The 13,506-nt window shown below is 36.4% G+C and overlaps 1 protein-coding gene across 6 annotated transcripts in view; it reads left to right on the top strand.

Annotated features, from left to right (window-relative positions):
* LOC106153691 (alpha-2C adrenergic receptor-like) overlaps positions 1 to 13,506 on the top strand; it is a 28,334-nt gene that overhangs the window by 6,241 nt on the left and 8,587 nt on the right. For 2 of the 6 annotated variants that reach the window (XM_087000658.1, XM_087000656.1), the window contains exons 2-3: positions 1,236 to 1,424; positions 1,732 to 1,920. The exons of 2 other annotated variants lie outside the window; for them this stretch is intronic. The gene's annotated coding sequence lies outside the window, so the exon portion shown is untranslated. Of the gene's footprint in view, positions 1 to 1,235; positions 1,425 to 1,731; positions 1,921 to 4,396; positions 4,805 to 4,845; positions 6,680 to 7,134; positions 8,260 to 13,506 lie in introns of those variants that run through there. 2 more of the 6 variants (XM_087000657.1, XM_087000661.1) reach the window with 2 other exon arrangements.

The following is a 13,506-nucleotide window of genomic DNA, read 5'->3' as shown; positions in this document are numbered from 1 at the left end:
AAAGCTGTAAGTAACTTGCCATATAATGATTATAATTATTTTGGCGGCTCGATTAATTGGCCTTTTCTGGTATTGTCATTGTAAGACGTACGCACAATTTTAGGATCGTAAATGATTGCATGTTACTCTATATTTTCCCAGGCGACATTTAAGTTAATGCAAACTCACTGAAATGAATCGATCATACTTACCACCTCTTTTTATGGTGTCCAATCACGCCTTAAGGAGCATATTGCAGAGACTTTGAACGATAGTCTTGATTTGGTTTAAGCGCTAGTTCCAGGAATTTTAGTTTTAGTTCTAATGATAAGAGGTATAAAATGGGATGGGCTGAATTTGTTCAATAGATCTCAGTGTTAGGCCTTCGTTTGAAACTGGGCACATGATACACATTGATCATGATTATAACTGTCCCGACAGGAAAGATTGCATTCATCCCTCCAGAATAAAATTCTCTGCTCTAAGGAAGATCTTTTATTTTTCAATTTGACCTTTAACCTTTTTGATTTGTTTGCTCAAGTGTACGAAAGCTGTCAAAAAAAAAAAATAAAAATAAAATAATAATAATAATAATCACGTTACTGTCTTATCTCGAGACTATTATCCATCTCCTCCGTATTATAAACATTAACCCCAGTGCTAGTAAAATTCTTAAGTTGGATCTAAATGTTTACATGGTACTTTCTTGATCCTGTATATGTTTCAGCCGGTCTGTTTTAAAACAATACCTTGAAAACATCTTCATGATAAGATCTTCTAGGCTGCATGTCAATATGGTAAATGAAAGACACTAGACCCACCTTACTTCATTTACCATGTGGCCAATGTGTAGCGAAGAACCAAGATATTTTCAGGGAATGCATATCTGAAAACATTATTTCATTAAAATCACCAAAGGGACATTCTTAAAAAGCGTGACCGTAAGATTTAATTGACGTTTTCTTCACTTTTAATTAGGTTCGGTTAAAAGTGCCTGTCGGTCAGGTTAAGAGACACAGTCCATCATTTAAGGTTAAATATTGCAAATAGCATGATATAGTATACCCCGCTTAATACCACATAAACAGTTGCATGTCCCAAGAATAATGTTTTGAACAACATTGGCGTCCATGCCATTATCATCGCCCTTGACATTTGTTTTTGTAGTGTTTACGTTTGGATACCGTGGTATATATCCCAAGGTGAAATCTGGTGACACGTTTATTCATTTGTGTTATTTTTATTATTGCCTAAAGGAGAAGAGAGAAAAGAAGTAAACGATTAGCCCAAAAGTAGTCAGAGGAACTGAATGCAATGATAAAAGAAGTGGATCAGGAGAGACAGGCGTAAGCTAAACCAGTGACCACAGCAAAAAATAGTAATTTTTTTTGAGGTGTGGATCTGGAGCCAGGCGTCCCCGCTTTTGACACTGACGTATCATTAAGGTTTGTTTTTGAGTGTACATGTACATGTATAGTTGAGTATATCTCACTCAGAGGCGGCGCTTTTCTCACTTAACATGTAAATTTGTTTACAAAATTACCCATATGCTTAGTGACTTGAGTAGCAGACCTACTATCCCATCAAAGGTGTTTTACACATTTCCACAACATGAAGTTTAAATCTATAACTGATAAAAGCAGTTTTGCAATTATGTAATAGATATGTTCAATTCTAGTTCATATGATTTTCTTTTGTCGTCAAAACGTGCCAGTTCTTCTGCAACTTTGGTTCTTACAAATTCATTTCAAGGCACAGCTGCTGCTGCTGAACTGGAGCATGGAGGTCTACCACATGTAACAACACCTGATATAATAGTTGAATTATTCACAGGTCAATCTGAGAGAGATTCATACATATGAGATTTTAAATGCTTGAGGCTAAAATCTGTGGCACCTGATTTCCAGGAAATCATAGATATAAAGAGTAGTCACGTCACAGGTGAGTTTGAAACATTTCTCATGTCCCTATTTCACACAGACCAGAAAGCCCACGAATTGCCATGAATTGACAAATTTCAGGATTCGTGGTTGAATCGTAGTCAGTTCGTGAAGTTCTTAACAGATTCGTATGTATTCGTAGTCAGTTCTTGCAATCCTTGATCAATCGGGAATGCGTGGCAAAAATTATGAGCTGTTCAAAATTTTGGCCACGAACTCCCGATTCCAAAAAATCGTAGTTAATTCGTAACAAATTCGTATTTCATTTTTAGGCATCGTACATGTAACTGAATCGTAATCGATTCGTAGGCATTCGTATGTATTCTTAACTCACGAATCGGCGACGAATCAGTCACGAATCCCACGAATATTCGCCGAAACGGAAATACCACGAAATGTCAAGAAAAGTCCATAAAATACTTTTATTCGTACCCAATTAGTGCATGCATTCGGCGTATGCTTAACTGATTCCTTATTGATTCGTAACGTTCGTGCAGTATTCGTAATAGATTCTTGTAAATCGTTGTGAATTCTTGACAATATTCGTGCTATACCAGCCGAATCCCACGAATATTCGTAACACTATCGCACCTGTATCGTAACTGAATCGTAGAACGTACCGAATTAGGCCAGAAAATTTGCAAAATCTCACGAATCCTGAAATTTGTCAATTCCTGGCGATTCGTGGGATTCGTGGTCTGTGTGAAATAGGGGCATTAAGTAGATGGCTTCCTGATCAAAATCATTTAGAACTGAGTTGTATTATTGCAATTGATACACCAGGTAATAGGTGGTAGGCCCGTGCAACTTTTGCTTATTTTTTGTTTTCTTTGACGGGGATCAAAATGAAACATTACAGTTTCTGTAGTAACAGTTGTTTTGAATTTTTTAGCAAATTTGATTTAGAACGGAGATTACATAAAAGTTACCTTGTGTGACTCATGAATGAAGTATCAACCCATTTATGATCTGGAAAATGCAGTTAAAGGTTTTCCCGATTATTCTGTTTGATTAATATCCAAATGAAAGCGTAACAATGATTCCCGTCACTTTATCTTATAATTGACGACTTTAATCGACATCAAGTTGGCCCATCGTGTATCCCATAATATAACCCTCGTCTTTTTCATAGCAAGAATTGTGGAACTGTATGCGGATAAAAAATTATGTCGATATTTAATGGTCGGACATTTTAAAACGTGTGCCTGATTTGTACATGTATCTAAACCCAACAGAACAAGAAAACAAAACAGAGCAGAATAGAACAAACAAGAACAGCACAGAGCTGCTTATGTTGTGTAACGCATTAAAGCATGGATGTGCCAACATAATTTATTGCCTACACTGTTATCACTAGTCTTAATTGAAGGTTACTTTGAAACGCTTCGGCGTTATACCTACGAAGAATTGTTACCATCTGCATGCATGATGAAATCCTGGCTTAAAATCGATTGCATTTTTGTTTAATTGTGACTTATCATGAAAAGAAAAGAGTATTTAAAATGTCAAGGGAAGAGAACCTGGAAATGCCTAAACTGTACTGAATTAAACATTAATCGTTATTGAAGGGGAAATAAGCATTACAAAGTTAACGAAGAAGTTGAATGATAATTCAACATTGATTGTTCCAGAAGCTTTTTCTTTTTCATAAATGTCATGTATGACTCGATTAATAGGGTTTACATAGATTGAACGCATCATTTCCACAACTCTTTTTACCTCAGATGAAAATATTTAAGATCGGATGTACTTGAACATATCATATGGAGTCTACTGCATATATCGTCATTGGTATGTAGCCTTTATAGCATTCCTTTTGACTTTGAAAACAAGATTAATTTAAGTTCACTCCATAGCTTGTCTTTCTCTGTTGTCTTAACGTCAATCATATTCTATATCCACTGGAGAAGCAATAATGCACTGTCTCACAAGGATTATTTAATCAACGTATTACGAATATAATCGATTGTTTCTAAGGACAGTTTTTTCCACCAGGACAGGCTGTATCAACGTTTGTCTCGCAGGTGTCACGAAGACGGATGGCATTGGATCTGATGTGCCGACGTGCGATGTGCGTCATATAGTGTGTTAGATGTGATGCTCGTCTTCCGGGCAATGCGCTGATGCTGATGGGAGGTGCTATAATCATATTAAAAATGCTACAGCGAAGGGGCCATCGATGAAATTTTATCTACGTTCAGACATAATAAGAAGAAGGGTCGATGCAGAAGCTATAAACTAACATTTATGGTTTCAATGTTGGTATTATGTATATGAAAGTAAATCTCTTCTTTGAGTACTAAATGCCTCGCACTATATAGATTTATTGGCTAATACCATTTAAAAATGATACATCACAAGAATGATCTTGTGAACCATTTCCATGGATTTCGAGGTTTTGACTTTATTTGCTGCTCCTACCTGTATATTTGTACAGCGGCAATGCAGTGCAGGGGGAACTTATTGGGGTTCCACTTTGCGTTGTAATGTTGATGAAGCACTTTCTTTGTCGAGATGCAAAATGGGAATGAGGATATGTCCGTCAAAGTTCGTTACAGTTCTATTCCTTAGTGCGATTTATTGTCACTAATGCTTACGGAAGTAAAATATCCGAGGGACGTCACTATCTGTCGAGTGCGTAATATTGGGGACCAGTTGTTAGGCTTTAGTGGGAATCCACGTAACATTCAAACGTAGACATCTCAGTCAGAGGAACAAATAGGCTCCTGCCTCGCTACGCATGGTGCGTAAACTTATCCCAATCGTGTTGATTTGAGTACTTGGGCGCCTTATAGCTTACGTTAGGAATGCATTTGTCAGATGTTTCAGTTAGACAGCGCATTTAGAGATACATGTAGGCACGGAGCAGTCCGCCCTGCCTTCAGGTGAGTGAACACTTGTTAGGAACATAAGAGGTACTAAGCCTCCAAATCTGGTTCTTCTTATGGAAAACCACGCGTCTCATTAGAGTGTCTTTCAGTTTTGATATGCACATTATAGTCCTGAAGCATATCGATACGTTATTCTTTTGCGTGGATTCTGGATTTTTGTGTGAATAGATTTCATGTTACTTTAAAGCACATGCAGCAAACTGAACAACTTCATCTAACTACAGTTTTAAAAATTTAAAACATGTTAAAATATGTATGATCGGGTTAAAAGATGGTTGGATCCTATTTAGCCGCTATGTGAATATTTGATCTATAATAGTATGGGATAAAATTGTATAGATAATAATGAATTTCTAAATAACCTGCAGATCTGGACTTTCTCGTAGCTCATTTCCTTTTTTTTTTGTACCAGTGTTTGGTTGGCTGAACTATAATGATGATTAAGTAAGGGGGACCTGTTAGGGTATAGGGACAAAAAGCCTCCTTACTGCAAATGCCGCCAGGACGTGGAAATATTTATAATTGTATGGCTAAATTTAATCTTTATTCATTCCGATCGAAGTGCGTGTTTTTCACATTCAAAGAATGGCAAGGACGGGAAGGGACCAGATTTTCTCATCAGAATGCACGTATACCAATAGCAAAAAGCATACATCTGAGAGCAACCTACTGACGTTTGGTCTCTTTGGTATCTTGGCACTAATTGTGCAATAAATATACTAGGTGTTGAGCTCTGGCACAGCAAACTGAACACCGAAGTTCTCACTCTGGCAAACACTCGGTACTTGCGGTTCTTGGGTCAGTTTAGACCATAAAGAATAAATCAAGCTACGTACGCTGAGCGTAACGTAACTCCCTCGAAAGGTGCCCGAAGGTGACCTTTGGTTGTACTTTCCCCTTGACTGGATCTTTAAAATAACTGTACTTTGTCCTTTAAATATTATCAGGAAATACAATTGAAAGAAATTTATCAAAGTCGTGTTGTATTTTTGCTCTTTTACATTTCTCAATAGGTATTTTATGCACGTATTCAGCTTTTATACTGATAAGCATTTACCAGAGATCAATGAAGGCATCAGATTGGCTGTACTTTCACATGATATCATTTATTATCTTCATCTTTCTTTGTGTGCCATTTGGCGTGATATTATGCCCAAGCCAGGTCGTTTGCGATGAGATATATCATAACAGATCCGAGATAAAGGTATGCATATAGATTGGACAATTTCATGGATGATTTCAGCTGTTTCTATGATAAAGCACTGCAGACAACACGGGCATAATGTTCTAAAGTATAGTAATGCTTTCTTTGATTGATGATTTCATCATCCAGTGTGAAGCAAATCAAAAAGATGACAATAAAAAAAGAAAAGAAAAATTGAAATAAATAAATAAATAAATAAGTGAGGAAAACAAATGAAATTTCGATTTCACAGAGCAAGCATACTACAGTAGTCAAATCTAACAATAAAATTAATTGCCAGTGGATTATCTTTCGACTTTGGAAAGATGAAAGGCACGTAGTCATTACTAAAACTATTTCAGGAGAAATGCCCAATAAATGCAAACACGCTAACATGCATGTACTTACGAAAACACACACAAACACTCGCATCTATCGATAGAACATGTAATTGTAAGAGTGCTAAGATAAAATGCGTTATAACTTGGCGTATACAAAAGTTTTAGGGTCTTGTTCTTTCGTTTCAGTTTTGCCTGTCATGTCTGAGACGCCTCCTCGAGCATCTAGGGGTTATTTTAATAGTTAAAACTATCGTGTGCTGACTGAGCTGATTCCACTGATTGCACTTTAATAGCGTAAACCCCTGCAGAGTTGGACCGACCCAGCTAGTAAGCTGAATATGCTCTGTAATTTTTCAAGCATACGCGCCAAACAGTTAAGTCCCTTTAATGAGTCAGGTAACCCATGTATTATGTCCGAAACTGATAAGTGTCAGGTTGCGTGATCGAAACCGGTTTTTAACCACTTTGAAAAAACTTCTATAAGGCTACTAAGAGTTATAACTGAGACCATTTTCCAATTGTCCCAAATGTCAATTTTCTTTTCACATTTAGTGTGTTTAAGGATAGCGATTAACTGATTGTTAAAAAAAATAATAAAAAACACGCGTGGATATGTTTCTCAAAATTTTTATAATCCGTATACATTAATACTTATTTTTCTGTAATGTGGAGTTGCATGTATATGAATGGTTGTGTGAAAATTTCAATAGCAGGGTTAAGATTAAATAGATAGGTTTCATAAAAATACATACACACTCTCAAAATAAGATTTATTTGCAAAATGTTCTTTATCTATTCAGATAGTGTGAGGCCATATGAGTCATTGCCAGTAAGAGAAAAACAAACTGCCATACAGTTCGATATTCAGGCTGATAGTAAATTATATCTGAGGATATGAGACAAGGATGAAAAATACTCCATGATTGTAGCCACATCAGATTGTGCCAGTATTAAAACACCGTTAATTTTGCCAGGCGACAGCAATAACTAATCTGGAGTTTTATCAAAGGACTCCAAATTAAAGTCTATGCTATTAAATTGCAGCACGTTATGTGACAAGAAATGCACTTTATAACACTGAAATTGATACTTGTTTTTGTTCATTTGAAAAGACGATCCAGGTATTGTCATACCAGCAGCAGATTTAAACCGATTAAAGAAATGAGAACGAGATAAAACATGCATAAACATAACTCTAATGCATGACATTTTAGTGTACCTGGAGTCTACGTATTGATCAACTAATTGAATTTTTTGATTCAAATACACAGATTAATTGGTTAATGCATTGGAAATGATAAAATGACTTAAATGTGTGTCTTTTCTCTACTTATGCCTCATTGGTATGCAAAGAAGGATGGAATACACAGACAGAGAGGAGATTTGAAAAACCTTTTTGTCTGATGTTTGCGAACAATCAAACTTAACTTGATTTTTAATATGTGTGCCGCAAGAATGCCAATACATCGTAAAAAGCCAAGGAACGTTTTAGCTTGGGATTGAGCGTAATGCATTTTACCGCACACACGATGATCATTTAAATTCGACGCTCTGAGTACATTTATTATTATTATTGAAATAAACGATGATCAAACCATGATGCAAAGAACGTATATTAAAAATAGCACGTTTTCGAGACCACAAGAATTGTAGTGCACCAATACGATTAAGTGATCTTTAAAGCACCGTCTTCCTACCAAAAATACATCTCGTCAAGATATTTGTTTATTCTCAAGGGGAACAGAAAACCGAGTTGCTTTCCTGGAAATTGTTGGCTCATCTAATTCGGAAGGCCCATAGGTCTGGATGGGTACCCCTGTGCTCAAATTGCTGCCGCATTTTATGTTATTCCTCCATGCCACCTGGGGTGTGCTGTCAAGAAAGTTGATGGTTATCAAGGTCTAATTGAAATACCGTATTAAGAGGTAGGGCAAAGTTGGTACAATTTAAAAGCAGCTGTTACTTGTAATAAGAGGAGTGTTAGTAACTTACAATTAGTCAATTAGTGCTCGAAAATAGATTGCTTCTAGTCCACAACGCAAGTATCAAAGGTTTAATCCGCTTTCCGATATGGTTGCTTTTTGTAATATGTAAGTGATAAGTTTTGTAGATGAATCTGTTTATTATCTTGCAAAGCGTTCCAGCGACAGAGACACATACGTTTGACCTTCAACAAGTTTAAGCACTAAGAATGGATTTTGCAGGCTTCACCTAGGAAAAGAAAAATATCCATAAAAAATATACAGCTACCATACATTGTCAAATATTGCACATTTTAGTCCTCTTATTGGTTTCTGCAACTTGCCATCAATGGGATTCATTTTGATTGTCAATTAATAGAAATCACATCTTTACATTGCACCACACTATTGATAGTACAGAATCACTCTTAGAATATTCACTAATCTTGTCTGCTATCTGTAAAATTTAGCTTCGTGAATGAAAATGGATCATATTATTTATACACACATTCCCTCCGGAAGAAAACAAAAGGGAACAAAAGGAAGTCTACTGAAATTGACCTTCTTTCTTTAAATCATAACTAAAATCATTTACACTGTATTGCTACAAAGAGACGGTCAATAATGTTCTCCCTTATTCAATTGTTCTTATTTTGTTGCTTTTCATTGACCTTCAACAACTGGTCAAATCTTATGAAAAAATGAACTACGTGTTATATTTCATAATACTAGTATTTGGAAAGCCATTCCAACTGTCATGTTTCTTACCTAAATTAATAATGACTGAATCAAAACTTGATTAAGTAAGCCTTTTTAGAATTTACTGAATGCATCACAATATGCATATGGCTGAATAATAGTTTTGCAATTTAAAAGACATAGTAACCCGTGTGATGAATAAAAGAGCTTCGTTGCTTCATTTAATGACCATGCTTAATGAATTGTGACAACTCCGAATGAGCAAGCATATGGACTTATTATTTGGACTTATCTACGTCTCCACACGCGGTAGAACAATATGATGAAATGCCTTTAAACCCAAAAAGAACAAGTGCATTGCAGGTAATTTAAAATCGTTGCATTTAACCGAACATTGTAAGAACCATGTCCCAGTATTTGATGCATATGCTCCTAGACCACATCAAGTACAGGTGGTCTCGTTTTACGTTTCACGTGGTAAATGTTTATGAAGCACAGACTGGCGAAAATTAAAAGAGATAATGCAGTGTAAGAGAAGGTTGGGTATCAAATGTATAAAGTAATTTGTGGACTGCTCGGAGTTGGAATGGGCTCTTCGAAAATAAAGAATCGTGTTTTCCGACACTTAAGCGCGGAGGCAACTTGTCCAACATTCAACAAGCATTAACTATCACCTGTTGTTTAGCTCGCGGTGTTGAAATAATCCCAGCGGAATTTCATTGATATCGCACTATTTTCATTTGGTCAAACTCAGTGTAAAGTCACTACTCATGTATTCATTGTATTCAGGTGAGTTATTAAGCATAATGTTCTTCCACCTTCACCTATTGCATAGATATCGGTATATTCTGTTTGAAGTATCACCCATAAAGTAAATATTGGTTTTACATTAGCTATATTGCTGTGCAGCTCTTCATAAGTAATATTAAGGCATGATGCGTGAATGCATTACAGTTCTCCCACTTCAGGCTGCTTATGCAAGAAATGTGCTTTACATTTATTTCAAAATCACTCTATCATAGTTAGTGACGTTAAGTGTACTCACGACTCTCTGAAGAAATAAATTGGTTTCTGAAGAAATAAATTGGTATATGACAAAAAAAATGCAAACTAACGAACTTGCTGGGAAGGAAAACCAGCTGACTGTGGGCACCTTGATGTTCCTCGCATAGGTTATCTTTACTGTAGCTAATGTTGCACGTTCATGTATAATGCGTAAAGCTTTTCGACAACATGAATGGCTGTATTACCCCTTGAAATCCTTACCTTACTTCCAATGACAGTAAACATCTCTAATGAAAGTAATCGAATTCAAAAACCATATTTATCCGGACGCAAGGGCCCTCAACGAATAAACATAAGATGAAAAGGAAGGTGTTGACTTCATTACGGCTCTTGGAACCGTTGGATGTCTCTCGTTAATAATCTCACTATAAGTGATGGAATACTGGTAGACCTGACAAGTCAATCAAGGGGTAGTCAGATGATCGCGTGTTCGGAACTGCCGTTCGTGTCAGGTACTTTGCTCTTCATCACTATTTTTTAAAGAAGCGCCAGGTGCTTTGGAGTAGGATGCAGCTTAGAGGGCTGATATTGGTTTTTACTTTTTCGACCCTTGATTAAGGTAAACCTGAGGTAACATGTGGGAGACTCAGAGTATGATTAGCACAAACTTGTCGAACTCATCCAGTTTAAGATAGAGCAGAGAAATTAATCTACAGTGTGTTAACAAGAAAAATTGCCAGTACCGTGATTGTTTATAAAGCACTTGTTGTGCCCCAATTGACATGTTTAGTTCCGTGAAATGTAGAGAGTTAATATACCCGTAGTTTGAAGTGGATCTGTAGTGATAATTGCGAAGACTGTATCTTTATTGTGTTTGTAATTGTTTTCGTTATGAAACACTAAAATCTATTTTGATGTTTGTCAGTGCGAGTGCTATATTAGGGAAGTTACGCTAATTGGATGGATTCTACCGGAGATTATGATCACCGTAATCGCTGACATTAGATTTGCTATAGGGATGTTCTACCCACTTTTGATCATTTTGCATCACTTATTACTGGTTGTTATACCAGCCATTACAGCTTAATGTGTAATAATTCACGTCCTTATTTCTAATGATCCCATATGACATATCTATGTGCTACATGAAGATGTTTAATGATGAGGTCTCAGCTGTGTGCCACTGCGCATATACTTTGATGTGAAGGATCAGCAGATTTACTAATCACCGCCAATCTTAGCGGTGTTTGGTAAAATTAAGTGGTGTGCACAATGCATAATCCATTATTGAGGCATATTCCACTTGCCCTTATGCATGCATAGCACGAGAAACTTGGTTTTCACTTACAGTATCTTTCCCCTTGTTTCTGCGTGCCAGAAAATATTTGTTATATCATTCGACGTGGGAATGAACGCAGTGCGTCGTTATCAAAGGTCATTGAAAACCAGACAATACAATTTCAGCCAGTTAGCATGGGGACATACAGAATACATGTCGAATTAATAGTCATCCACAACATATTATGGCAAGTGATATACTTCAAATATCAAAACGTACCTCTAACAGAAATAATAATTACAACTTAACCACCAGGTTCAGAAACCATCTTGAGTATGATGATAATGTTAACTGGTTAGGTACGTGGATAATACTTGTATTTAATCAATATATTTTTGGACAGCTTGCAAGAAACGTTAACCATTGGGTTGCCACTAATTATATCTCATATTTACGTAGCACAGCCATACAAAGAGATATAGACGTTTGTGCAGGCATTTGAAAAATCTTTATATCATTAATATAAAGCTTTTTAGAGTAAAGAAGATGTAGTAGTTTTTTCAAGTTCCAGAATAATGAAAGAAGTCGTCTACAAAAAAATACACACACATAGGTGTATACTTTTGGTTCTTAATTGTCCTAGTTTGAATGGATATTTTTATTTTGCAGCAATGCTTCTGTGTAAGTTTTGACTCAATTGGTGCCCAATTCAGACGCCATAATCCAAAATATAAACACAATGAAGATGAAGATGTTTGAGTCGCTTCACAGATAATCTGTCTTCTTCCATGAACTTGCATACTATTTTGAGGCCATTCAGAATGAGAAGAGCCAAGTGCTAGCTAGGTCACGACCTAAATATGGCGGACCTATATGAAAGGAAGACCGCTTAATCCTGTAATAGTCTCTCCGCCTCTCACACGACTGCAGGGCCTAGCTTGCACTCGGCTCTTCTCATTCTGAATGGCCTCTTTCACTCTCTTTCTGGTCGATATTACATGTCTTTGACTTTACCAGGAGTGCATATCCTCAAATATTTTAAATATTTCCATTTTATTCGCCTTCAGTGGTACTCTGGTCACCATAGCTTTTCTCGTTTAGACTGGCCCCATTGCAGTGAGTTTGGACTAAATATCTGGCCAATATTCATTTTGAATCCAGGCGCAATTTGTTCAGAATGTTCTTATGTGACCTCATTAGAAAGGAATGTTGTCCCATCCTGATTGAAAATGTTATTAGCAGTCTGTAGCAGTCTGGAAGAAGTTATTAAATTGAAAGATTGAACAACTCTTAATCCTAGCACAGAGAATTTGGACTATCCTGTTTCTACTGAACACCACACGGCTGCTCTGAAAGCTGTTGAGTACGTGAACTATGAATCAAAGTTTAGTAAAATTTATCATCAAGACAGCTTTGCGGAATTTAAATTCAAAGTTCTGTACAATTTTCATGCACCTCTTCAATTTTCAAAGCTTATGTGGATAACAGACGATTTTTGTTTAACAAAAGCACATGGGACAGTGGCATTTCCATTTGATTCCAAGTTGGAACTGTGCCAAACAATGCTACATTATTGCACGTCTAACTAATGGGACCAAGACTAGAATTATAGGCTACAAAACTGCTATGAAGCTTTGGCTAAACCGGTCAATTTCCGCCTTAAGTAGAACAGTCGACCATTTTTTATAATTGATGGAAACCACACATGGCTTTCACTAATTTTGATGATGCGTTACTTTTGAAAATGGTATTTTTTCTTTGCCATTCAATTCACATGTAAGCTGATGCAACATCACAGAGGCTTTAATGTGAAATATCAATATTTTCGTAATTGCGATACCAGCAGTTGTATTGTGAATGCATTGATTAAATTATGAATAGTTACCCGCAATTCTTTCTGTTCGGCATAAATATAATGGCAGTCATTAAAAATAAATCTGAATAGGTAAAAGTGGACGAAAGTTCAAACAGACGTTACTAAGCGTGTTTCATGAAGTGGGCTATATATAATTTATATCCAATCACGTCCCATTTTAAGTAGGAGACGTGAGTTTACAGTGAATGTAACAAGCATACTTTCAAAGACTAAACAAACGTTGGAAAAGGGTGCACTAGATTAAAAGCGATTGCATTTTGACATTTGTTATCTAAATAAAACCCCTTGTGAAAAAAACTGAGCTGTTCTGACAATGGCTATGAAGTAAAAAGTTGCTTCCAGTTGCACACTA

Source organism: Lingula anatina, chromosome 1 (assembly GCF_051362555.1).
Source record: "Lingula anatina isolate TDL-2025a chromosome 1, LinAna3.0, whole genome shotgun sequence".
NCBI classification, from domain to species: domain Eukaryota; kingdom Metazoa; phylum Brachiopoda; class Lingulata; order Lingulida; family Lingulidae; genus Lingula; species Lingula anatina.
Note: the sequence above shows the minus strand (reverse complement) of the source record. Positions and strands in the feature narration are given on the sequence as shown.